We start from the raw sequence: 24,236 nt of genomic DNA on the forward strand, positions 1-24,236 counted from the left end.
TGATATGAAGTAGTTGATAAAGAAAAGCAGCAATCGGAAAAAGTGCCAGGAAACCCCTGAACTCATACTAAAGGCGAGAGGGCTCGTTCGGGATTTCAACCCGGTACGCTGGGCGCTCAGGCTACATGTGTACACTTGTACAGTCACAGAATGCTGACCGCTAACAGAAAGGCGCAGGCACTAGTTCTAATAGAAAGCGTTTGTTGGCAGGCAGCTGCTCTAAGTACGGTCTGTCCAAGGAAATGACGCTTGTCATCTGGCTGAATCTCAGTTAAGTCATAGTACAGATGTACAGAGGCAGCAGTAAGGATTTCAAAACCATGACAGAGCCTTGTCAATGGGCAGCCTTCAGTGAAGCTCACCTCAATGACAGGACTTGACCTGGCGTCAAGATACTAAAGTGTAGATGTTTGAGTGTCAGAAACTCCTTGAAGCCATACTACAGATCAAAGGCCGAGCTTGCCAGACAAGGCCCAGTGGCCTAATGGATAAGGCATCAGCCTCCGGAGCTGGGGATTGTGGGTTCAAGTCCCACCTGGGTCGTCTTTGATGGGCTACCTTTAAGTCGGCTGTGCGAGAAATTCCAGGATGATTTGTTCAAAGCAACACTAGAGCCATGATGACCGCAAGATCTGAATTAGCGTAGAACTGACAAACTTCTGATAGCTGTGGCAGCTTTTGTGTGCATCAGACTGTCAGTGAATCAATCTGGCCCGCCTGTGCATGTGCCCTTTCGGGTTGAAATTACACAAAGCACTGTGTGCAAGAGGATGCTGGAGAACGTGACGTCAAGTACCATGTGGGTTGCAGTAAACGGCCTGATATGAAGTGGTTGATAAAGAAAAGCGGCAATAGGAAAAAGTGCAAGAAAACCCTGAAACTCATACCAAAGGCGAGAGGGCTCGTCCGGGATTTGAACCCGGGACCTCTCGCACCCGAAGCGAGAATCATACCCCTAGACCAACGAGCCTGAAACCTGAATGCTTTGGCTACATGTGTACACTTGTACAGTCACAGAATGCTGGCCGCTAACAGAATGGGCAGGCACTAGTTCTAATAGAAAACGTCTGTTGGCGGGCTGCCGCTCTGACTACGGTCTGTCCGAGGAAACGACGCTTGTCATCTGGCTGAATCTCAACTATGTAGTAGTACGGTTGAACACAGGCAGCAGTAAGGATTTCAAAACCAGGACAGTTTGGCATAGGAAGGAGCCAAGCAGCTGCCCCCTGCCGCCCGCTCTGAACCTGCTGGGCTCGTCCGGGATTTGAACCCCAGACCTCTCCCACCCAAAGCAAGAATCATACCCCTACACCAACGAGCCTTGTGCCTGTGCTCTTTCAGGCTGAAATTACACAAAGCATTGTGTGCAAGAGGCCCAGTGGCCTAATGGGTAAAGACCGCTTCTTACTTTTGCACTACGATGAAGTCTCTGCGTACAGGTGGGAAAGAGTCATGAACTATAAATGAATCTAGTCATCCGAAAGCATCAATGATTTGTCTGTTTTGTTCGTATAACCATAATATCTCTTTAACCGTGAGAGATTGATTTAAAAGAGAATTCCACAACATGTCGAAGGCTTGACTATGAAAGCATGAGGCATCAGCCTCCCACCTGGGGCGTGCTTGATGAGCTAGCTCTAAGCTGATGCTGCAGAAAGTCAATGATCATTTGTTCAAAGAAACTCCATAGAACGACAAGTATATATGCGCTTAGCGTTTCTGCAAAAGGGCCACGTTGATTCAATGAAGAGCGATATAGAATGGTTTGAATCCCACAGCGGCATCTACAGAGCTGCAGAAAGTTCAATTTGATGTAGAGAACTTGATGTCAAGTACTACGTGGATTGCAGTAAATGGCCTGATATGAAGTAGTTGATAAAGAAAAGCAGCAATCAGAAAAAGTGCCAGGAAACCCCTGAACTCATACTAAAGGCGAGAGGGCTCGTTCGGGATTAGAACCCGGGACGCTGGGCGCTCAGGCTACATGTGTACACTTGTACAGTCACAGAATGCTGACCGCTAACAGAAAGGCGCTTTCTAATAGAAAGCGTTTGTTGGCAGGCAGCTGCTCTAAGTACGGTCTGTCCAAGGAAATGACGCTTGTCATCTGGCTGAATCTCAGTTAAGTCATAGTACAGATGAACAGAGGCAGCAGTAAGGATTTCAAAACCATGACAGAGCCTTGTCGATGGGCAGCCTTCAGTGAAGCTCACCTCAATGACAGGACGTGACCTGGCGTCAAGATACTAAAGTGTAGTTGCTTGAGCGTCAGAAACTCCTTGAAGCCATACTACAGATCAAAGGCCGAGCTTGCCAGACAAGGCATCAGCCTCCGGAGGTGGGGATTGGAAATGACCCTTGTCATCTGGCTGAATCTCGGCTAAGTCATAGTACAGATGAACAGAGGCAGCAGTAAGGATTTCAAAACCAGGACAGTTTGGCATAGGAAGGAGCCAAGCAGCTGCCCCCTGCCGCTCGCTCTGAACCTGCTGGGCTCGTCCGGGATTTGAACCCGGGACCTCTCGCACCCAAAGCGAGAATCATACCCCTAGACCAACGAGCCTTGTGCATGTGCTTTTACAGCCTGAAATTACACAAAGCACTGTGTGCAAGAGGCCCAGTCCGGTTTGAATCCCACAGTGGCATCTACAGAGCTGCAGAAAGTTCAATTTGATGTAGAGAACTTGATGTCAAGTACTACGTGGGTTGCAGTAAATGGCCTGATATGAAGTAGTTGATAAAGAAAAGCAGCAATCGGAAAAAGTGCCAGGAAACCCCTGAACTCATACTAAAGGCGAGAGGGCTCGTTCGGGATTTCAACCCGGGACGCTGGGCGCTCAGGCTACATGTGTACACTTGTACAGTCACAGAATGCTGACCGCTAACAGAAAGGCGCAGGCACTAGTTCTAATAGAAAGCGTTTGTTGGCAGGCAGCTGCTCTAAGTACGGTCTGTCCAAGGAAATGACGCTTGTCATCTGGCTGAATCTCAGTTAAGTCATAGTACAGATGAACAGAGGCAGCAGTAAGGATTTCAAAACCATGACAGAGCCTTGTCGATGGGCAGCCTTCAGTGAAGCTCACCTCAATGACGAGGACGTGACCTGGCGTCAAGATACTAAAGTGTAGTTGCTTGAGCGTCAAAAACTCCTTGAAGCCATACTACAGATCAAAGGCCGAGCTTGCCAGGCCCAGTGGCCTAATGTACAAGGCATCAGCCTCCGGAGCTGGGGATTGGAAATGACGCTTGTCATCTGGCTGAATCTCGGCTAAGTCATAGTACAGATGAACAGAGGCAGCAGTAAGGATTTCAAAACCAGGACAGTTTGGCATAGGAAGGAGCCAAGCAGCTGCCCCCTGCCGCTCGCTCTGAACCTGCTGGGCTCGTCCGGGATTTGAACCCGGGACCTCTCGCACCCAAAGCGAGAATCATACCCCTAGACCAACGAGCCTCGTCGATGGGTGGCCTTCAGTGAAGCTCACCTCAATGACAGGACGTGACCTGGCGTCCAGATACTAAAGTGTATTTGTTTGAGCGTCAGAAACTCCTTGAAGCCATACTACAGATCAAAGGCCGAGCTTGCCAGACAAGGCCCAGTGGCCTAATGGATAAGGCATCAGCCTCCGGAGCTGGGGATTGTGGGTTCAAGTCCCACCTGGGTCGTCTTTGATGGGCTACCTTTAAGTCGGCTGTGCGAGAAATTCCAGGATGATTTGTTCAAAGCAACACTAGAGCCATGATGACCGCAAGATCTGAATTAGCGTAGAACTGACAAACTTCTGATAGCTGTGGCAGCTTTTGTGTGCATCAGACTGTCAGTGAATCAATCTGGCCCGCCTGTGCATGTGCCCTTTCGGGCTGAAATTACACAAAGCACTGTGTGCAAGAGGATGCTGGAGAACGTGACGTCAAGTACCATGTGGGTTGCAGTAAACGGCCTGATATGAAGTGGTTGATAAAGAAAAGCGGCAATAGGAAAAAGTGCAAGAAAACCCTGAAACTCATACCAAAGGCGAGAGGGCTCGTCCGGGATTTGAACCCGGGACCTCTCGCACCCGAAGCGAGAATCATACCCCTAGACCAACGAGCCTGACCCCTGAATGCTTTGGCTACATGTGTACACTTGTACAGTCACAGAATGCTGGCCGCTAACAGAATGGGCAGGCACTAGTTCTAATAGAAAACGTCTGTTGGCGGGCTGCCGCTCTGACTACGGTCTGTCCGAGGAAACGACGCTTGTCATCTGGCTGAATCTCAACTATGTAGTAGTACGGGTGAACACAGGCAGCAGTAAGGATTTCAAAACCAGGACAGTTTGGCATAGGAAGGAGCCAAGCAGCTGCCCCCTGCCGCCCGCTCTGAACCTGCTGGGCTCGTCCGGGATTTGAACCCCAGACCTCTCCCACCCAAAGCAAGAATCATACCCCTACACCAACGAGCCTTGTGCCTGTGCTCTTACAGGCTGAAATTACACAAAGCATTGTGTGCAAGAGGCCCAGTGGCCTAATGGGTAAAGACCGCTTCTTACTTTTGCACTACGATGAAGTCTCTGCGTACAGGTGGGAAAGAGTCATGAACTATAAATGAATCTAGTCATCCGAAAGCATCAATGATTTGTCTGTTTTGTTCGTATAACCATAATATCTCTTTAACCATGAGAGATTGATTTAAAAGAGAATTCCACAACATGTCGAAGGCTTGACTATGAAAGCATGAGGCATCAGCCTCCCACCTGGGGCGTGCTTGATGAGCTAGCTCTAAGCTGATGCTGCAGAAAGTCAATGATCATTTGTTCAAAGAAACTCCATAGAACGACAAGTATATATGCGCTTAGCGTTTCTGCAAAAGGGCCACGTTGATTCAATGAAGAGCGATATAGAATGGTTTGAATCCCACAGCGGCATCTACAGAGCTGCAGAAAGTTCAATTTGATGTAGAGAACTTGATGTCAAGTACTACGTGGATTGCAGTAAATGGCCTGATATGAAGTAGTTGATAAAGAAAAGCAGCAATCAGAAAAAGTGCCAGGAAACCCCTGAACTCATACTAAAGGCGAGAGGGCTCGTTCGGGATTAGAACCCGGGACGCTGGGCGCTCAGGCTACATGTGTACACTTGTACAGTCACAGAATGCTGACCGCTAACAGAAAGGCGCTTTCTAATAGAAAGCGTTTGTTGGCAGGCAGCTGCTCTAAGTACGGTCTGTCCAAGGAAATGACGCTTGTCATCTGGCTGAATCTCAGTTAAGTCATAGTACAGATGAACAGAGGCAGCAGTAAGGATTTCAAAACCATGACAGAGCCTTGTCGATGGGCAGCCTTCAGTGAAGCTCACCTCAATGACAGGACGTGACCTGGCGTCAAGATACTAAAGTGTAGTTGCTTGAGCGTCAGAAACTCCTTGAAGCCATACTACAGATCAAAGGCCGAGCTTGCCAGACAAGGCATCAGCCTCCGGAGCTGGGGATTGGAAATGACGCTTGTCATCTGGCTGAATCTCGGCTAAGTCATAGTACAGATGAACAGAGGCAGCAGTAAGGATTTCAAAACCAGGACAGTTTGGCATAGGAAGGAGCCAAGCAGCTGCCCCCTGCCGCTCGCTCTGAACCTGCTGGGCTCGTCCGGGATTTGAACCCGGGACCTCTCGCACCCAAAGCGAGAATCATACCCCTAGACCAACGAGCCTTGTGCATGTGCTTTTACAGCCTGAAATTACACAAAGCACTGTGTGCAAGAGGCCCAGTCCGGTTTGAATCCCACAGTGGCATCTACAGAGCTGCAGAAAGTTCAATTTGATGTAGAGAACTTGCTGTCAAGTACTACGTGGGTTGCAGTAAATGGCCTGATATGAAGTAGTTGATAAAGAAAAGCAGCAATCGGAAAAAGTGCCAGGAAACCCCTGAACTCATACTAAAGGCGAGAGGGCTCGTTCGGGATTTCAACCCGGGACGCTGGGCGCTCAGGCTACATGTGTACACTTGTACAGTCACAGAATGCTGACCGCTAACAGAAAGGCGCAGGCACTAGTTCTGATAGAAAGCGTTTGTTGGCAGGCAGCTGCTCTAAGTACGGTCTGTCCAAGGAAATGACGCTTGTCATCAGGCTGAATCTCAGTTAAGTCATAGTACAGATGTACAGAGGCAGCATTTAGGATTTCAAAACCATGACAGAGCCTTGTCAATGGGCAGCCTTCAGTGAAGCTCACCTCAATGACAGGACGTGACCTGGCGTCAAGATACTAAAGTGTAGATGTTTGAGTGTCAGAAACTCCTTGAAGCCATACTACAGATCAAAGGCCGAGCTTGCCAGGCCCAGTGGCCTAATGTACAAGGCATCAGCCTCCGGAGCTGGGGATTGGAAATGACGCTTGTCATCTGGCTGAATCTCGGCTAAGTCATAGTACAGATGAACAGAGGCAGCAGTAAGGATTTCAAAACCAGGACAGTTTGGCATAGGAAGGAGCCAAGCAGCTGCCCCCTGCCGCTCGCTCTGAACCTGCTGGGCTCGTCCGGGATTTGAACCCGGGACCTCTCGCACCCAAAGCGAGAATCATACCCCTAGACCAACGAGCCTTGTACATGTGCTTTTACAGCCTGAAATTACACAAAGCACTGTGTGCAAGAGGCCCAGTCCGGTTTGAATCCCACAGTGGCATCTACAGAGCTGCAGAAAGTTCAATTTGATGTAGAGAACTTGATGTCAAGTACTACGTGGGTTGCAGTAAATGGCCTGATATGAAGTAGTTGATAAAGAAAAGCAGCAATCGGAAAAAGTGCCAGGAAACCCCTGAACTCATACTAAAGGCGAGAGGGCTCGTTTCGGGATTTCAACCCGGTACGCTGGGCGCTCAGGCTACATGTGTACACTTGTACAGTCACAGAATGCTGACCGCTAACAGAAAGGCGCTTTCTAATAGAAAGCGTTTGTTGGCAGGCAGCTGCTCTAAGTACGGTCTGTCCAAGGAAATGACGCTTGTCATCTGGCTGAATCTCAGTTAAGTCATAGTACAGATGAACAGAGGCAGCAGTAAGGATTTCAAAACCATGACAGAGCCTTGTCGATGGGCAGCCTTCAGTGAAGCTCACCTCAATGAGAGGACGTGACCTGGCGTCAAGATACTAAAGTGTAGTTGCTTGAGCGTCAAAAACTCCTTGAAGCCATACTACAGATCAAAGGCCGAGCTTGCCAGGCCCAGTGGCCTAATGTACAAGGCATCAGCCTCCGGAGCTGGGGATTGGAAATGACGCTTGTCATCTGGCTGAATCTCGGCTAAGTCATAGTACAGATGAACAGAGGCAGCAGTAAGGATTTCAAAACCAGGACAGTTTGGCATAGGAAGGAGCCAAGCAGCTGCCCCCTGCCGCCCGCTCTGAACCTGCTGGGCTCGTCCGGGATTTGAACCCGGGACTTCTCGCACCCAAAGCGAGAATCATACCCCTAGACCAACGAGCCTCGTCGATGGGTGGCCTTCAGTGAAGCTCACCTCAATGACAGGACGTGACCTGGCGTCCAGACACTAAAGTGTATTTGTTTGAGCGTCAGAAACTCCTTGAAGCCATACTACAGATCAAAGGCCGAGCTTGCCAGACAAGGCCCAGTGGCCTAATGGATAAGGCATCAGCCTCCGGAGCTGGGGATTGTGGGTTCAAGTCCCACCTGGGTCGTCTTTGATGGGCTACCTTTAAGTCGGCTGTGCGAGAAATTCCAGGATGATTTGTTCAAAGCAACACTAGAGCCATGATGACCGCAAGATCTGAATTAGCGTAGAACTGACAAACTTCTGATAGCTGTGGCAGCTTTTGTGTGCATCAGACTGTCAGTGAATCAATCTGGCCCGCCTGTGCATGTGCCCTTTCGGGTTGAAATTACACAAAGCACTGTGTGCAAGAGGATGCTGGAGAACGTGACGTCAAGTACCATGTGGGTTGCAGTAAACGGCCTGATATGAAGTGGTTGATAAAGAAAAGCGGCAATAGGAAAAAGTGCAAGAAAACCCTGAAACTCATACCAAAGGCGAGAGGGCTCGTCCGGGATTTGAACCCGGGACCTCTCGCACCCGAAGCGAGAATCATACCCCTAGACCAACGAGCCTGACCCCTGAATGCTTTGGCTACATGTGTACACTTGTACAGTCACAGAATGCTGGCCGCTAACAGAATGGGCAGGCACTAGTTCTAATAGAAAACGTCTGTTGGCGGGCTGCCGCTCTGACTACGGTCTGTCCGAGGAAACGACGCTTGTCATCTGGCTGAATCTCAACTATGTAGTAGTACGGGTGAACACAGGCAGCAGTAAGGATTTCAAAACCAGGACAGTTTGGCATAGGAAGGAGCCAAGCAGCTGCCCCCTGCCGCCCGCTCTGAACCTGCTGGGCTCGTCCGGGATTTGAACCCCAGACCTCTCCCACCCAAAGCAAGAATCATACCCCTACACCAACGAGCCTTGTGCCTGTGCTCTTACAGGCTGAAATTACACAAAGCATTGTGTGCAAGAGGCCCAGTGGCCTAATGGGTAAAGACCGCTTCTTACTTTTGCACTACGATGAAGTCTCTGCGTACAGGTGGGAAAGAGTCATGAACTATAAATGAATCTAGTCATCCGAAAGCATCAATGATTTGTCTGTTTTGTTCGTATAACCATAATATCTCTTTAACCATGAGAGATTGATTTAAAAGAGAATTCCACAACATGTCGAAGGCTTGACTATGAAAGCATGAGGCATCAGCCTCCCACCTGGGGCGTGCTTGATGAGCTAGCTCTAAGCTGATGCTGCAGAAAGTCAATGATCATTTGTTCAAAGAAACTCCATAGAACGACAAGTATATATGCGCTTAGCGTTTCTGCAAAAGGGCCACGTTGATTCAATGAAGAGCGATATAGAATGGTTTGAATCCCACAGCGGCATCTACAGAGCTGCAGAAAGTTCAATTTGATGTAGAGAACTTGATGTCAAGTACTACGTGGATTGCAGTAAATGGCCTGATATGAAGTAGTTGATAAAGAAAAGCAGCAATCAGAAAAAGTGCCAGGAAACCCCTGAACTCATACTAAAGGCGAGAGGGCTCGTTCGGGATTAGAACCCGGGACGCTGGGCGCTCAGGCTACATGTGTACACTTGTACAGTCACAGAATGCTGACCGCTAACAGAAAGGCGCTTTCTAATAGAAAGCGTTTGTTGGCAGGCAGCTGCTCTAAGTACGGTCTGTCCAAGGAAATGACGCTTGTCATCTGGCTGAATCTCAGTTAAGTCATAGTACAGATGAACAGAGGCAGCAGTAAGGATTTCAAAACCATGACAGAGCCTTGTCGATGGGCAGCCTTCAGTGAAGCTCACCTCAATGACAGGACGTGACCTGGCGTCAAGATACTAAAGTGTAGTTGCTTGAGCGTCAGAAACTCCTTGAAGCCATACTACAAATCAAAGGCCGAGCTTGCCAGACAAGGCATCAGCCTCCGGAGGTGGGGATTGGAAATGACGCTTGTCATCTGGCTGAATCTCGGCTAAGTCATAGTACAGATGAACAGAGGCAGCAGTAAGGATTTCAAAACCAGGACAGTTTGGCATAGGAAGGAGCCAAGCAGCTGCCCCCTGCCGCTCGCTCTGAACCTGCTGGGCTCGTCCGGGATTTGAACCCGGGACCTCTCGCACCCAAAGCGAGAATCATACCCCTAGACCAACGAGCCTTGTGCATGTGCTTTTACAGCCTGAAATTACACAAAGCACTGTGTGCAAGAGGCCCAGTCCGGTTTGAATCCCACAGTGGCATCTACAGAGCTGCAGAAAGTTCAATTTGATGTAGAGAACTTGCTGTCAAGTACTACGTGGGTTGCAGTAAATGGCCTGATATGAAGTAGTTGATAAAGAAAAGCAGCAATCGGAAAAAGTGCCAGGAAACCCCTGAACTCATACTAAAGGCGAGAGGGCTCGTTCGGGATTTCAACCCGGGACGCTGGGCGCTCAGGCTACATGTGTACACTTGTACAGTCACAGAATGCTGACCGCTAACAGAAAGGCGCAGGCACTAGTTCTGATAGAAAGCGTTTGTTGGCAGGCAGCTGCTCTAAGTACGGTCTGTCCAAGGAAATGACGCTTGTCATCAGGCTGAATCTCAGTTAAGTCATAGTACAGATGTACAGAGGCAGCATTTAGGATTTCAAAACCATGACAGAGCCTTGTCAATGGGCAGCCTTCAGTGAAGCTCACCTCAATGACAGGACGTGACCTGGCGTCAAGATACTAAAGTGTAGATGTTTGAGTGTCAGAAACTCCTTGAAGCCATACTACAGATCAAAGGCCGAGCTTGCCAGGCCCAGTGGCCTAATGTACAAGGCATCAGCCTCCGGAGCTGGGGATTGGAAATGACGCTTGTCATCTGGCTGAATCTCGGCTAAGTCATAGTACAGATGAACAGAGGCAGCAGTAAGGATTTCAAAACCAGGACAGTTTGGCATAGGAAGGAGCCAAGCAGCTGCCCCCTGCCGCTCGCTCTGAACCTGCTGGGCTCGTCCGGGATTTGAACCCGGGACCTCTCGCACCCAAAGCGAGAATCATACCCCTAGACCAACGAGCCTTGTACATGTGCTTTTACAGCCTGAAATTACACAAAGCACTGTGTGCAAGAGGCCCAGTCCGGTTTGAATCCCACAGTGGCATCTACAGAGCTGCAGAAAGTTCAATTTGATGTAGAGAACTTGATGTCAAGTACTACGTGGGTTGCAGTAAATGGCCTGATATGAAGTAGTTGATAAAGAAAAGCAGCAATCGGAAAAAGTGCCAGGAAACCCCTGAACTCATACTAAAGGCGAGAGGGCTCGTTTCGGGATTTCAACCCGGTACGCTGGGCGCTCAGGCTACATGTGTACACTTGTACAGTCACAGAATGCTGACCGCTAACAGAAAGGCGCTTTCTAATAGAAAGCGTTTGTTGGCAGGCAGCTGCTCTAAGTACGGTCTGTCCAAGGAAATGACGCTTGTCATCTGGCTGAATCTCAGTTAAGTCATAGTACAGATGAACAGAGGCAGCAGTAAGGATTTCAAAACCATGACAGAGCCTTGTCGATGGGCAGCCTTCAGTGAAGCTCACCTCAATGAGAGGACGTGACCTGGCGTCAAGATACTAAAGTGTAGTTGCTTGAGCGTCAAAAACTCCTTGAAGCCATACTACAGATCAAAGGCCGAGCTTGCCAGGCCCAGTGGCCTAATGTACAAGGCATCAGCCTCCGGAGCTGGGGATTGGAAATGACGCTTGTCATCTGGCTGAATCTCGGCTAAGTCATAGTACAGATGAACAGAGGCAGCAGTAAGGATTTCAAAACCAGGACAGTTTGGCATAGGAAGGAGCCAAGCAGCTGCCCCCTGCCGCTCGCTCTGAACCTGCTGGGCTCGTCCGGGATTTGAACCCGGGACCTCTCGCACCCAAAGCGAGAATCATACCCCTAGACCAACGAGCCTCGTCGATGGGTGGCCTTCAGTGAAGCTCACCTCAATGACAGGACGTGACCTGGCGTCCAGACACTAAAGTGTATTTGTTTGAGCGTCAGAAACTCCTTGAAGCCATACTACAGATCAAAGGCCGAGCTTGCCAGACAAGGCCCAGTGGCCTAATGGATAAGGCATCAGCCTCCGGAGCTGGGGATTGTGGGTTCAAGTCCCACCTGGGTCGTCTTTGATGGGCTACCTTTAAGTCGGCTGTGCGAGAAATTCCAGGATGATTTGTTCAAAGCAACACTAGAGCCATGATGACCGCAAGATCTGAATTAGCGTAGAACTGACAAACTTCTGATAGCTGTGGCAGCTTTTGTGTGCATCAGACTGTCAGTGAATCAATCTGGCCCGCCTGTGCATGTGCCCTTTCGGGTTGAAATTACACAAAGCACTGTGTGCAAGAGGATGCTGGAGAACGTGACGTCAAGTACCATGTGGGTTGCAGTAAACGGCCTGATATGAAGTGGTTGATAAAGAAAAGCGGCAATAGGAAAATGTGCAAGAAAACCCTGAAACTCATACCAAAGGCGAGAGGGCTCGTCCGGGATTTGAACCCGGGACCTCTCGCACCCGAAGCGAGAATCATACCCCTAGACCAACGAGCCTTGTACATGTGCTTTTACAGCCTGAAATTACACAAAGCACTGTGTGCAAGAGGCCCAGTCCGGTTTGAATCCCACAGTGGCATCTACAGAGCTGCAGAAAGTTCAATTTGATGTAGAGAACTTGATGTCAAGTACTACGTGGGTTGCAGTAAATGGCCTGATATGAAGTAGTTGATAAAGAAAAGCAGCAATCGGAAAAAGTGCCAGGAAACCCCTGAACTCATACTAAAGGCGAGAGGGCTCGTTCGGGATTTCAACCCGGGACGCTGGGCGCTCAGGCTACATGTGTACACTTGTACAGTCACAGAATGCTGACCGCTAACAGAAAGGCGCAGGCACTAGTTCTGATAGAAAGCGTTTGTTGGCAGGCAGCTGCTCTAAGTACGGTCTGTCCAAGGAAATGACGCTTGTCATCTGGCTGAATCTCAGTTAAGTCATAGTACAGATGAACAGAGGCAGCAGTAAGGATTTCAAAACCATGACAGAGCCTTGTCAATGGGCAGCCTTCAGTGAAGCTCACCTCAATGACAGGACGTGACCTGGCGTCAAGATACTAAAGTGTAGATGTTTGAGTGTCAGAAACTCCTTGAAGCCATACTACAGATCAAAGGCCGAGCTTGCCAGCCCAGTGGCCTAATGTACAAGGCATCAGCCTCCGGAGCTGGGGATTGGAAATGACGCTTGTCATCTGGCTGAATCTCGGCTAAGTCATAGTACAGATGAACAGAGGCAGCAGTAAGGATTTCAAAACCAGGACAGTTTGGCATAGGAAGGAGCCAAGCAGCTGCCCCCTGCCGCTCGCTCTGAACCTGCTGGGCTCGTCCGGGATTTGAACCCGGGACCTCTCGCACCCAAAGCGAGAATCATACCCCTAGACCAACGAGCCTTGTGCATGTGCTTTTACAGCCTGAAATTACACAAAGCACTGTGTGCAAGAGGCCCAGTCCGGTTTGAATCCCACAGTGGCATCTACAGAGCTGCAGAAAGTTCAATTTGATGTAGAGAACTTGATGTCAAGTACTACGTGGGTTGCAGTAAATGGCCTGATATGAAGTAGTTGATAAAGAAAAGCAGCAATCGGAAAAAGTGCCAGGAAACCCCTGAACTCATACTAAAGGCGAGAGGGCTCGTTCGGGATTTCAACCCGGGACGCTGGGCGCTCAGGCTACATGTGTACACTTGTACAGTCACAGAATGCTGACCGCTAACAGAAAGGCGCAGGCACTAGTTCTAATAGAAAGCGTTTGTTGGCAGGCAGCTGCTCTAAGTACGGTCTGTCCAAGGAAATGACGCTTGTCATCAGGCTGAATCTCAGTTAAGTCATAGTACAGATGTACAGAGGCAGCAGTAAGGATTTCAAAACCATGACAGAGCCTTGTCAATGGGCAGCCTTCAGTGAAGCTCACCTCAATGACAGGACGTGACCTGGCGTCAAGATACTAAAGTGTAGATGTTTGAGTGTCAGAAACTCCTTGAAGCCATACTACAGATCAAAGGCCGAGCTTGCCAGGCCCAGTGGCATAATGTACAAGGCATCAGCCTCCGGAGATGGGGATTGGAAATGACGCTTATCATTTGGCTGAATCTCGGCTAAGTCATAGTACAGATGAACAGAGGCAGCAGTAAGGATTTCAAAACCAGGATAGTTTGGCATAGGAAGGAGCCAAGCAGCTGCCCCCTGCCGCCCGCTCTGAACTTGCTGGGCTCGTCCGGGATTTGAACCCCAGACCTCTCCCACCCAAAGCAAGAATCATACCCCTACACCAACGAGCCTTGTGCCTGTGCTGTTACAGGCTGAAATTACACAAAGCATTGTGTGCAAGAGGCCCAGTGGCCTAATGGGTAAAGACCGCTTCTTACTTTTGCACTACGATGAAGTCTCTGCGTACAGGTGGGAAAGAGTCATGAACTATAAATGAATCTAGTCATCCGAAAGCATCAATGATTTGTCTGTTTTGTTCGTATAACCATAATATCTCTTTAACCATGAGAGATTGATTTAAAAGAGAATTCCACAACATGTCGAAGGCTTGACTATGAAAGCATGAGGCATCAGCCTCCCACCTGGGGCGTGCTTGATGAGCTAGCTCTAAGCTGATGCTGCAGAAAGTCAATGATCATTTGTTCAAAGAAACTCCATAGAACGAAAAGTATATATGCGCTTAGCGTTTCTGCAAAAGGGCCACGTTGATTCAATGAAGAGCGATATAGAATGGTTTGAATCCCACAGCGGCATCTACAGAGCTGCAGAAAGTTCAATTTGATGTAGAGAACTTGATGTCAAGTACTACGTGGGTTGCAGTAAATGGCCTGATATGAAGTAGTTGATAAAGAAAAGCAGCAATCAGAAAAAGTGCCAGGAAACCCCTGAACTCATACTAAAGGCGAGAGGGCTCGTTCGGGATTAGAACCCGGGACGCTGGGCGCTCAGGCTACATGTGTACACTTGTACAGTCACAGAATGCTGACCGCTAACAGAAAGGCGCTTTCTAATAGAAAGCGTTTGTTGGCAGGCAGCTGCTCTAAGTACGGTCTGTCCAAGGAAATGACGCTTGTCATCTGGCTGAATCTCAGTTAAGTCATAGTACAGATGAACAGAGGCAGCAGTAAGGATTTCAAAACCATGACAGAGCCTTGTCAATGGGCAGCCTTCAGTGAAGCTCACCTCAATGACAGGACGTGACCTGGCGTCAAGATACTAAAGTGTAGATGTTTGAGTGTCAGAAACTCCTTGAAGCCATACTACAGATCAAAGGCCGAGCTTGCCCGGCCCAGTGGCCTAATGTACAAGGCATCAGCCTCCGGAGCTGGGGATTGGAAATGACGCTTGTCATCTGGCTGAATCTCGGCTAAGTCATAGTACAGATGAACAGAGGCAGCAGTAAGGATTTCAAAACCAGGACAGTTTGGCATAGGAAGGAGCCAAGCAGCTGCCCCCTGCCGCTCGCTCTGAACCTGCTGGGCTCGTCCGGGATTTGAACCCGGGACCTCTCGCACCCAAAGCGAGAATCATACCCCTAGACCAACGAGCCTTGTACATGTGCTTTTACAGCCTGAAATTACACAAAGCACTGTGTGCAAGAGGCCCAGTCCGGTTTGAATCCCACAGTGGCATCTACAGAGCTGCAGAAAGTTCAATTTGATGTAGAGAACTTGATGTCAAGTACTACGTGGGTTGCAGTAAATGGCCTGATATGAAGTAGTTGATAAAGAAAAGCAGCAATCGGAAAAAGTGCCAGGAAACCCCTGAACTCATACTAAAGGCGAGAGGGCTCGTTTCGGGATTTCAACCCGGTACGCTGGGCGCTCAGGCTACATGTGTACACTTGTACAGTCACAGAATGCTGACCGCTAACAGAAAGGCGCTTTCTAATAGAAAGCGTTTGTTGGCAGGCAGCTGCTCTAAGTACGGTCTGTCCAAGGAAATGACGCTTGTCATCTGGCTGAATCTCAGTTAAGTCATAGTACAGATGAACAGAGGCAGCAGTAAGGATTTCAAAACCATGACAGAGCCTTGTCGATGGGCAGCCTTCAGTGAAGCTCACCTCAATGAGAGGACGTGACCTGGCGTCAAGATACTAAAGTGTAGTTGCTTGAGCGTCAAAAACTCCTTGAAGCCATACTACAGATCAAAGGCCGAGCTTGCCAGGCCCAGTGGCCTAATGTACAAGGCATCAGCCTCCGGAGCTGGGGATTGGAAATGACGCTTGTCATCTGGCTGAATCTCGGCTAAGTCATAGTACAGATGAACAGAGGCAGCAGTAAGGATTTCAAAACCAGGACAGTTTGGCATAGGAAGGAGCCAAGCAGCTGCCCCCTGCCGCCCGCTCTGAACCTGCTGGGCTCGTCCGGGATTTGAACCCGGGACTTCTCGCACCCAAAGCGAGAATCATACCCCTAGACCAACGAGCCTCGTCGATGGGTGGCCTTCAGTGAAGCTCACCTCACTGACAGGACGTGACCTGGCGTCCAGACACTAAAGTGTATTTGTTTGAGCGTCAGAAACTCCTTGAAGCCATACTACAGATCAAAGGCCGAGCTTGCCAGACAAGGCCCAGTGGCCTAATGGATAAGGCATCAGCCTCCGGAGCTGGGGATTGTGGGTTCAAGTCCCACCTGGGTCGTCTTTGATGGGCTACCTTTAAGTCGGCTGTGCGAGAAATTCCAGGATGATTTGTTCAAAGCAACACTAGAGCCATGATGACCGCAAGATCTGAATTAGCGTAGAACTGACAAACTTCTGATAGCTGTGGCAGCTTTTGTGTGCATCAGACTGTCAGTGAATCAATCTGGCCCGCCTGTGCATGTGCCCTTTCGGGTTGAAATTACACAAAGCACTGTGTGCAAGAGGATGCTGGAGAACGTGACGTCAAGTACCATGTGGGTTGCAGTAAACGGCCTGATATGAAGTGGTTGATAAAGAAAAGCGGCAAAAGGAAAAAGTGCAAGAAAACCCTGAAACTCATACCAAAGGCGAGAGGGCTCGTCCGGGATTTGAACCCGGGACCTCTCGCACCCGAAGCGAGAATCATACCCCTAGACCAACGAGCCTGACCCCAGAATGCTTTGGCTACATGTGTACACTTGTACAGTCACAGAATGCTGGCCGCTAACAGAATGGGCAGGCACTAGTTCTAATAGAAAACGTCTGTTGGCGGGCTGCCGCTCTGACTACGGTCTGTCCGAGGAAACGACGCTTGTCATCTGGCTGAATCTCAACTATGTAGTAGTACGGGTGAACACAGGCAGCAGTAAGGATTTCAAAACCAGGACAGTTTGGCATAGGAAGGAGCCAAGCAGCTGCCCCCTGCCGCCCGCTCTGAACCTGCTGGGCTCGTCCGGGATTTGAACCCCAGACCTCTCCCACCCAAAGCAAGAATCATACCCCTACACCAACGAGCCTTGTGCCTGTGCTCTTACAGGCTGAAATTACACAAAGCATTGTGTGCAAGAGGCCCAGTGGCCTAATGGGTAAAGACCGCTTCTTACTTTTGCACTACGATGAAGTCTCTGCGTACAGGTGGGAAAGAGTCATGAACTATAAATGAATCTAGTCATCCGAAAGCATCAATGATTTGTCTGTTTTGTTCGTATAACCATAATATCTCTTTAACCATGAGAGATTGATTTAAAAGAGAACTCCACAACATGTCGAAGGCTTGACTATGAAAGCATGAGGCATCAGCCTCCCACCTGGGGCGTGCTTGATGAGCTAGCTCTAAGCTGATGCTGCAGAAAGTCAATGATCATTTGTTCAAAGAAACTCCATAGAACGACAAGTATATATGCGCTTAGCGTTTCTGCAAAAGGGCCACGTTGATTCAATGAAGAGCGATATAGAATGGTTTGAATCCCACAGCGGCATCTACAGAGCTGCAGAAAGTTCAATTTGATGTAGAGAACTTGATGTCAAGTACTACGTGGATTGCAGTAAATGGCCTGATATGAAGTAGTTGATAAAGAAAAGCAGCAATCAGAAAAAGTGCCAGGAAACCCCTGAACTCATACTAAAGGCGAGAGGGCTCGTTCGGGATTAGAACCCGGGACGCTGGGCGCTCAGGCTACATGTGTACACTTGTACAGTCACAGAATGCTGACCGCTAACAGAAAGGCGCTTTCTAATAGAAAGCGTTTGTTGGCAGGCAGCTGCTCTAAGTACGGTCTGTCCAAGGAAATGACGCTTGTCATCTGGCTGAATCTCAGTTAAGTCATAGTACAGATGAACAGAGGCAGCAGTAAGGATTTCAAAACCATGACAGAGCCTTGTCGATGGGCAGCCTTCAGTGAAGCTCACCTCAATGACAGGACGTGACCTGGCGTCAAGATACTAAAGTGTAGTTGCTTGAGCGTCAGAAACTCCTTGAAGCCATACTACAAATCAAAGGCCGAGCTTGCCAGACAAGGCATCAGCCTCCGGAGGTGGGGATTGGAAATGACGCTTGTCATCTGGCTGAATCTCGGCTAAGTCATAGTACAGATGAACAGAGGCAGCAGTAAGGATTTCAAAACCAGGACAGTTTGGCATAGGAAGGAGCCAAGCAGCTGCCCCCTGCCGCTCGCTCTGAACCTGCTGGGCTCGTCCGGGATTTGAACCCGGGACCTCTCGCACCCAAAGCGAGAATCATACCCCTAGACCAACGAGCCTTGTGCATGTGCTTTTACAGCCTGAAATTACACAAAGCACTGTGTGCAAGAGGCCCAGTCCGGTTTGAATCCCACAGTGGCATCTACAGAGCTGCAGAAAGTTCAATTTGATGTAGAGAACTTGCTGTCAAGTACTACGTGGGTTGCAGTAAATGGCCTGATATGAAGTAGTTGATAAAGAAAAGCAGCAATCGGAAAAAGTGCCAGGAAACCCCTGAACTCATACTAAAGGCGAGAGGGCTCGTTCGGGATTTCAACCCGGGACGCTGGGCGCTCAGGCTACATGTGTACACTTGTACAGTCACAGAATGCTGACCGCTAACAGAAAGGCGCAGGCACTAGTTCTGATAGAAAGCGTTTGTTGGCAGGCAGCTGCTCTAAGTACGGTCTGTCCAAGGAAATGACGCTTGTCATCAGGCTGAATCTCAGTTAAGTCATAGTACAGATGTACAGAGGCAGCATTTAGGATTTCAAAACCATGACAGAGCCTTGTCAATGGGCAGGCTTCAGTGAAGCTCACCTCAATGACAGGACGTGACCTGGCGTCAAGATACTAAAGTGTAGATGTTTGAGTGTCAGAAACTCCTTGAAGCCATACTACAGATCAAAGGCCGAGCTTGCCAGGCCCAGTGGCCTAATGTACAAGGCATCAGCCTCCGGAGCTGGGGATTGGAAATGACGCTTGTCATCTGGCTGAATCTCGGCTAAGTCATAGTACAGATGAACAGAGGCAGCAGTAAGGATTTCAAAACCAGGACAGTTTGGCATAGGAAGGAGCCAAGCAGCTGCCCCCTGCCGCTCGCTCTGAACCTGCTGGGCTCGTCCGGGATTTGAACCCGGGACCTCTCGCACCCAAAGCGAGAATCATACCCCTAGACCAACGAGCCTTGTACATGTGCTTTTACAGCCTGAAATTACACAAAGCACTGTGTGCAAGAGGCCCAGTCCGGTTTGAATCCCACAGTGGCATCTACAGAGCTGCAGAAAGTTCAATTTGATGTAGAGAACTTGATGTCAAGTACTACGTGGGTTGCAGTAAATGGCCTGATATGAAGTAGTTGATAAAGAAAAGCAGCAATCGGAAAAAGTGCCAGGAAACCCCTGAACTCATACTAAAGGCGAGAGGGCTCGTTTCGGGATTTCAACCCGGTACGCTGGGCGCTCAGGCTACATGTGTACACTTGTACAGTCACAGAATGCTGACCGCTAACAGAAAGGCGCTTTCTAATAGAAAGCGTTTGTTGGCAGGCAGCTGCTCTAAGTACGGTCTGTCCAAGGAAATGACGCTTGTCATCTGGCTGAATCTCAGTTAAGTCATAGTACAGATGAACAGAGGCAGCAGTAAGGATTTCAAAACCATGACAGAGCCTTGTCGATGGGCAGCCTTCAGTGAAGCTCACCTCAATGAGAGGACGTGACCTGGCGTCAAGATACTAAAGTGTAGTTGCTTGAGCGTCAAAAACTCCTTGAAGCCATACTACAGATCAAAGGCCGAGCTTGCCAGGCCCAGTGGCCTAATGTACAAGGCATCAGCCTCCGGAGCTGGGGATTGGAAATGACGCTTGTCATCTGGCTGAATCTCGGCTAAGTCATAGTACAGATGAACAGAGGCAGCAGTAAGGATTTCAAAACCAGGACAGTTTGGCATAGGAAGGAGCCAAGCAGCTGCCCCCTGCCGCTCGCTCTGAACCTGCTGGGCTCGTCCGGGATTTGAACCCGGGACCTCTCGCACCCAAAGCGAGAATCATACCCCTAGACCAACGAGCCTCGTCGATGGGTGGCCTTCAGTGAAGCTCACCTCAATGACAGGACGTGACCTGGCGTCCAGACACTAAAGTGTATTTGTTTGAGCGTCAGAAACTCCTTGAAGCCATACTACAGATCAAAGGCCGAGCTTGCCAGACAAGGCCCAGTGGCCTAATGGATAAGGCATCAGCCTCCGGAGCTGGGGATTGTGGGTTCAAGTCCCACCTGGGTCGTCTTTGATGGGCTACCTTTAAGTCGGCTGTGCGAGAAATTCCAGGATGATTTGTTCAAAGCAACACTAGAGCCATGATGACCGCAAGATCTGAATTAGCGTAGAACTGACAAACTTCTGATAGCTGTGGCAGCTTTTGTGTGCATCAGACTGTCAGTGAATCAATCTGGCCCGCCTTTGCATGTGCCCTTTCGGGTTGAAATTACACAAAGCACTGTGTGCAAGAGGATGCTGGAGAACGTGACGTCAAGTACCATGTGGGTTGCAGTAAACGGCCTGATATGAAGTGGTTGATAAAGAAAAGCGGCAATAGGAAAATGTGCAAGAAAACCCTGAAACTCATACCAAAGGCGAGAGGGCTCGTCCGGGATTTGAACCCGGGACCTCTCGCACCCGAAGCGAGAATCATACCCCTAGACCAACGAGCCTTGTACATGTGCTTTTACAGCCTGAAATTACACAAAGCACTGTGTGCAAGAGGCCCAGTCCGGTTTGAATCCCACAGTGGCATCTACAGAGCTGCAGAAAGTTCAATTTGATGTAGAGAACTTGATGTCAAGTACTACGTGGGTTGCAGTAAATGGCCTGATATGAAGTAGTTGATAAAGAAAAGCAGCAATCGGAAAAAGTGCCAGGAAACCCCTGAACTCATACTAAAGGCGAGAGGGCTCGTTCGGGATTTCAACCCGGGACGCTGGGCGCTCAGGCTACATGTGTACACTTGTACAGTCACAGAATGCTGACCGCTAACAGAAAGGCGCAGGCACTAGTTCTGATAGAAAGCGTTTGTTGGCAGGCAGCTGCTCTAAGTACGGTCTGTCCAAGGAAATGATGCTTGTCATCAGGCTGAATCTCAGTTAAGTCATAGTACAGATGTACAGAGGCAGCAGTAAGGATTTCAAAACCATGACAGAGCCTTGTCAATGGGCAGCCTTCAGTGAAGCTCACCTCAATGACAGGACGTGACCTGGCGTCAAGATACTAAAGTGTAGATGTTTGAGTGTCAGAAACTCCTTGAAGCCATACTACAGATCAAAGGCCGAGCTTGCCAAGCCCAGTGGCCTAATGTACAAGGCATCAGCCTCCGGAGCTGGGGATTGGAAATGACGCTTGTCATCTAGCTGAATCTCGGCTAAGTCATAGTACAGATGAACAGAGGCAGCAGTAAGGATTTCAAAACCAGGACAGTTTGGCATAGGAAGGAGCCAAGCAGCTGCACCCTGCCGCTCGCTCTGAACCTGCTGGGCTCGTCCGGGATTTGAACCCGGGACCTCTCACACCCAAAGCGAGAATCATACCCCTAGACCAACGAGCCTTGTACAGCCTGAAATTACACAAAGCACTCTGTGCAAGAGGCCCAGTCCGGTTTGAATCCCACAGTGGCATCTACAGAGCTGCAGAAAGTTCAATTTGATGTAGAGAACTTGATGTCAAGTACTACGTGGGTTGCAGTAAATGGCCTGATATTAAGTAGTTGATAAAGAAAAGCAGCAATCGGAAAAAGTGCCAGGAAACCCCTGAACTCATACTAAAGGCGAGAGGGCTCGTTCGGGATTTCAACCCGGGACGCTGGGCGCTCAGGCTACATGTGTACACTTGTACAGTCACAGAATGCTGACCGCTAACAGAAAGGCGCAGGCACTAGTTCTAATAGAAAGCGTTTGTTGGCAGGCAGCTGCTCTAAGTACGGTCTGTCCAAGGAAATGACGCTTGTCATCAGGCTGAATCTCAGTTAAGTCATAGTACAGATGTACAGAGGCAGCAGTAAGGATTTCAAAACCATGACAGAGCCTTGTCAATGGGCAGCCTTCAGTGAAGCTCACCTCAATGACAGGACGTGACCTGGCGTCAAGATACTAAAGTGTAGATGTTTGAGTGTCAGAAACTCCTTGAAGCCATACTACAGATCAAAGGCCGAGCTTGCCAGGCCCAGTGGCATAATGTACAAGGCATCAGCCTCCGGAGATGGGGATTGGAAATGACGCTTATCATTTGGCTGAATCTCGGCTAAGTCATAGTACAGATGAACAGAGGCAGCAGTAAGGATTTCAAAACCAGGATAGTTTGGCATAGGAAGGAGCCAAGCAGCTGCCCCCTGCCGCCCGCTCTGAACTTGCTGGGCTCGTCCGGGATTTGAACCCCAGACCTCTCCCACCCAAAGCAAGAATCATACCCCTACACCAACGAGCCTTGTGCCTGTGCTGTTACAGGCTGAAATTACACAAAGCATTGTGTGCAAGAGGCCCAGTGGCCTAATGGGTAAAGACCGCTTCTTACTTTTGCACTACGATGAAGTCTCTGCGTACAGGTGGGAAAGAGTCATGAACTATAAATGAATCTAGTCATCCGAAAGCATCAATGATTTGTCTGTTTTGTTCGTATAACCATAATATCTCTTTAACCATGAGAGATTGATTTAAAAGAGAATTCCACAACATGTCGAAGGCTTGACTATGAAAGCATGAGGCATCAGCCTCCCACCTGGGGCGTGCTTGATGAGCTAGCTCTAAGCTGATGCTGCAGAAAGTCAATGATTATTTGTTCAAAGAAACTCCATAGAACGAAAAGTATATATGCGTTTAGCGTTTCTGCAAAAGGGCCACGTTGATTCAATGAAGAGCGATATAGAATGGTTTGAATCCCACAGCGGCATCTACAGAGCTGCAGAAAGTTCAATTTGATGTAGAGAACTTGATGTCAAGTACTACGTGGGTTGCAGTAAATGGCCTGATATGAAGTAGTTGATAAAGAAAAGCAGCAATCGGAAAAAGTGCCAGGAAACCCCTGAACTCATACTAAAGGCGAGAGGGCTCGTTCGGGATTAGAACCCGGGACGCTGGGCGCTCAAGCTACATGTGTACACTTGTACAGTCACAGAATGCTGACCGCTAACAGAAAGGCGCTTTCTAATAGAAAGCGTTTGTTGGCAGGCAGCTGCTCTAAGTACGGTCTGTCCAAGGAAATGACGCTTGTCATCTGGCTGAATCTCAGTTAAGTCATAGTACAGATGAACAGAGGCAGCAGTAAGGATTTCAAAACCATGACAGAGCCTTGTCAATGGGCAGCCTTCAGTGAAGCTCACCTCAATGACAGGACGTGACCTGGCGTCAAGATACTAAAGTGTAGATGTTTGAGTGTCAGAAACTCCTTGAAGCCATACTACAGATCAAAGGCCGAGCTTGCCCGGCCCAGTGGCCTAATGTACAAGGCATCAGCCTCCGGAGCTGGGGATTGGAAATGACGCTTGTCATCTGGCTGAATCTCGGCTAAGTCATAGTACAGATGAACAGAGGCAGCAGTAAGGATTTCAAAACCAGGACAGTTTGGCATAGGAAGGAGCCAAGCAGCTGCCCCCTGCCGCTCGCTCTGAACCTGCTGGGCTCGTCCGGGATTTGAACCCGGGACCTCTCGCACCCAAAGCGAGAATCATACCCCTAGACCAACGAGCCTTGTGCATGTGCTTTTACAGCCTGAAATTACACAAAGCACTGTGTGCAAGAGGCCCAGTCCGGTTTGAATCCCACAGTGGCATCTACAGAGCTGCAGAAAGTTCAATTTGATGTAGAGAACTTGATGTCAAGTACTACGTGGGTTGCAGTAAATGGCCTGATATGAAGTAGTTGATAAAGAAAAGCAGCAATCGGAAAAAGTGCCAGGAAACCCCTGAACTCATACTAAAGGCGAGAGGGCTCGTTCGGGATTTCAACCCGGGACGCTGGGCGCTCAGGCTACATGTGTACACTTGTACAGTCACAGAATGCTGACCGCTAACAGAAAGGCGCAGGCACTAGTTTTGATAGAAAGCGTTTGTTGGCAGGCAGCTGCTCTAAGTACGGTCTGTCCAAGGAAATGATGCTTGTCATCAGGCTGAATCTCAGTTAAGTCATAGTACAGATGTACAGAGGCAGCAGTAAGGATTTCAAAACCATGACAGAGCCTTGTCAATGGGCAGCCTTCAGTGAAGCTCACCTCAATGACAGGACGTGACCTGGCGTCAAGATACTAAAGTGTAGATGTTTGAGTGTC

The 24,236-nt window shown here is 49.1% G+C and overlaps 28 non-coding genes across 28 annotated transcripts; 6 read left to right on the forward strand and 22 right to left on the reverse strand.

The window, feature by feature from the left end:
* The first annotated feature begins 470 nt into the window (after window positions 1-470).
* Window positions 471-543, forward strand: trnar-ccg (transfer RNA arginine (anticodon CCG)). The gene has a single exon. It is a non-coding gene; the product is annotated as a tRNA-Arg (tRNA).
* Window positions 544-898: 355 nt separating this feature from the next.
* trnap-cgg (transfer RNA proline (anticodon CGG)) lies at window positions 899-970 on the reverse strand. Its single transcript has one exon. It is a non-coding gene; the product is annotated as a tRNA-Pro (tRNA).
* Window positions 971-2,491: 1,521 nt separating this feature from the next.
* trnap-ugg (transfer RNA proline (anticodon UGG)) lies at window positions 2,492-2,563 on the reverse strand. The gene has a single exon. It is a non-coding gene; the product is annotated as a tRNA-Pro (tRNA).
* An 816-nt stretch (window positions 2,564-3,379) lies between these two features.
* trnap-ugg (transfer RNA proline (anticodon UGG)) lies at window positions 3,380-3,451 on the reverse strand. The gene has a single exon. It is a non-coding gene; the product is annotated as a tRNA-Pro (tRNA).
* A 139-nt stretch (window positions 3,452-3,590) lies between these two features.
* trnar-ccg (transfer RNA arginine (anticodon CCG)) lies at window positions 3,591-3,663 on the forward strand. The gene has a single exon. It is a non-coding gene; the product is annotated as a tRNA-Arg (tRNA).
* A 355-nt stretch (window positions 3,664-4,018) lies between these two features.
* On the reverse strand, window positions 4,019-4,090 carry trnap-cgg (transfer RNA proline (anticodon CGG)). Its single transcript has one exon. It is a non-coding gene; the product is annotated as a tRNA-Pro (tRNA).
* A 1,521-nt stretch (window positions 4,091-5,611) lies between these two features.
* trnap-ugg (transfer RNA proline (anticodon UGG)) lies at window positions 5,612-5,683 on the reverse strand. Its single transcript has one exon. It is a non-coding gene; the product is annotated as a tRNA-Pro (tRNA).
* An 815-nt stretch (window positions 5,684-6,498) lies between these two features.
* Window positions 6,499-6,570, reverse strand: trnap-ugg (transfer RNA proline (anticodon UGG)). The gene has a single exon. It is a non-coding gene; the product is annotated as a tRNA-Pro (tRNA).
* An 808-nt stretch (window positions 6,571-7,378) lies between these two features.
* On the reverse strand, window positions 7,379-7,450 carry trnap-ugg (transfer RNA proline (anticodon UGG)). The gene has a single exon. It is a non-coding gene; the product is annotated as a tRNA-Pro (tRNA).
* Window positions 7,451-7,589: 139 nt separating this feature from the next.
* On the forward strand, window positions 7,590-7,662 carry trnar-ccg (transfer RNA arginine (anticodon CCG)). Its single transcript has one exon. It is a non-coding gene; the product is annotated as a tRNA-Arg (tRNA).
* A 355-nt stretch (window positions 7,663-8,017) lies between these two features.
* trnap-cgg (transfer RNA proline (anticodon CGG)) lies at window positions 8,018-8,089 on the reverse strand. The gene has a single exon. It is a non-coding gene; the product is annotated as a tRNA-Pro (tRNA).
* A 1,521-nt stretch (window positions 8,090-9,610) lies between these two features.
* trnap-ugg (transfer RNA proline (anticodon UGG)) lies at window positions 9,611-9,682 on the reverse strand. The gene has a single exon. It is a non-coding gene; the product is annotated as a tRNA-Pro (tRNA).
* An 815-nt stretch (window positions 9,683-10,497) lies between these two features.
* On the reverse strand, window positions 10,498-10,569 carry trnap-ugg (transfer RNA proline (anticodon UGG)). The gene has a single exon. It is a non-coding gene; the product is annotated as a tRNA-Pro (tRNA).
* An 808-nt stretch (window positions 10,570-11,377) lies between these two features.
* On the reverse strand, window positions 11,378-11,449 carry trnap-ugg (transfer RNA proline (anticodon UGG)). The gene has a single exon. It is a non-coding gene; the product is annotated as a tRNA-Pro (tRNA).
* A 139-nt stretch (window positions 11,450-11,588) lies between these two features.
* trnar-ccg (transfer RNA arginine (anticodon CCG)) lies at window positions 11,589-11,661 on the forward strand. The gene has a single exon. It is a non-coding gene; the product is annotated as a tRNA-Arg (tRNA).
* A 355-nt stretch (window positions 11,662-12,016) lies between these two features.
* trnap-cgg (transfer RNA proline (anticodon CGG)) lies at window positions 12,017-12,088 on the reverse strand. Its single transcript has one exon. It is a non-coding gene; the product is annotated as a tRNA-Pro (tRNA).
* Window positions 12,089-12,902: 814 nt separating this feature from the next.
* On the reverse strand, window positions 12,903-12,974 carry trnap-ugg (transfer RNA proline (anticodon UGG)). Its single transcript has one exon. It is a non-coding gene; the product is annotated as a tRNA-Pro (tRNA).
* A 2,074-nt stretch (window positions 12,975-15,048) lies between these two features.
* trnap-ugg (transfer RNA proline (anticodon UGG)) lies at window positions 15,049-15,120 on the reverse strand. Its single transcript has one exon. It is a non-coding gene; the product is annotated as a tRNA-Pro (tRNA).
* An 808-nt stretch (window positions 15,121-15,928) lies between these two features.
* On the reverse strand, window positions 15,929-16,000 carry trnap-ugg (transfer RNA proline (anticodon UGG)). The gene has a single exon. It is a non-coding gene; the product is annotated as a tRNA-Pro (tRNA).
* A 139-nt stretch (window positions 16,001-16,139) lies between these two features.
* Window positions 16,140-16,212, forward strand: trnar-ccg (transfer RNA arginine (anticodon CCG)). The gene has a single exon. It is a non-coding gene; the product is annotated as a tRNA-Arg (tRNA).
* Window positions 16,213-16,567: 355 nt separating this feature from the next.
* trnap-cgg (transfer RNA proline (anticodon CGG)) lies at window positions 16,568-16,639 on the reverse strand. The gene has a single exon. It is a non-coding gene; the product is annotated as a tRNA-Pro (tRNA).
* Window positions 16,640-18,160: 1,521 nt separating this feature from the next.
* Window positions 18,161-18,232, reverse strand: trnap-ugg (transfer RNA proline (anticodon UGG)). The gene has a single exon. It is a non-coding gene; the product is annotated as a tRNA-Pro (tRNA).
* Window positions 18,233-19,047: 815 nt separating this feature from the next.
* On the reverse strand, window positions 19,048-19,119 carry trnap-ugg (transfer RNA proline (anticodon UGG)). The gene has a single exon. It is a non-coding gene; the product is annotated as a tRNA-Pro (tRNA).
* An 808-nt stretch (window positions 19,120-19,927) lies between these two features.
* Window positions 19,928-19,999, reverse strand: trnap-ugg (transfer RNA proline (anticodon UGG)). Its single transcript has one exon. It is a non-coding gene; the product is annotated as a tRNA-Pro (tRNA).
* Window positions 20,000-20,138: 139 nt separating this feature from the next.
* On the forward strand, window positions 20,139-20,211 carry trnar-ccg (transfer RNA arginine (anticodon CCG)). Its single transcript has one exon. It is a non-coding gene; the product is annotated as a tRNA-Arg (tRNA).
* Window positions 20,212-20,566: 355 nt separating this feature from the next.
* trnap-cgg (transfer RNA proline (anticodon CGG)) lies at window positions 20,567-20,638 on the reverse strand. The gene has a single exon. It is a non-coding gene; the product is annotated as a tRNA-Pro (tRNA).
* Window positions 20,639-21,453: 815 nt separating this feature from the next.
* On the reverse strand, window positions 21,454-21,525 carry trnap-ugg (transfer RNA proline (anticodon UGG)). Its single transcript has one exon. It is a non-coding gene; the product is annotated as a tRNA-Pro (tRNA).
* A 2,062-nt stretch (window positions 21,526-23,587) lies between these two features.
* On the reverse strand, window positions 23,588-23,659 carry trnap-ugg (transfer RNA proline (anticodon UGG)). The gene has a single exon. It is a non-coding gene; the product is annotated as a tRNA-Pro (tRNA).
* Window positions 23,660-24,236: the final 577 nt, after the last annotated feature.

This window comes from Ctenopharyngodon idella, chromosome 1 (assembly GCF_019924925.1).
Source record: "Ctenopharyngodon idella isolate HZGC_01 chromosome 1, HZGC01, whole genome shotgun sequence".
NCBI classification, from domain to species: Eukaryota; Metazoa; Chordata; class Actinopteri; order Cypriniformes; family Xenocyprididae; genus Ctenopharyngodon; species Ctenopharyngodon idella.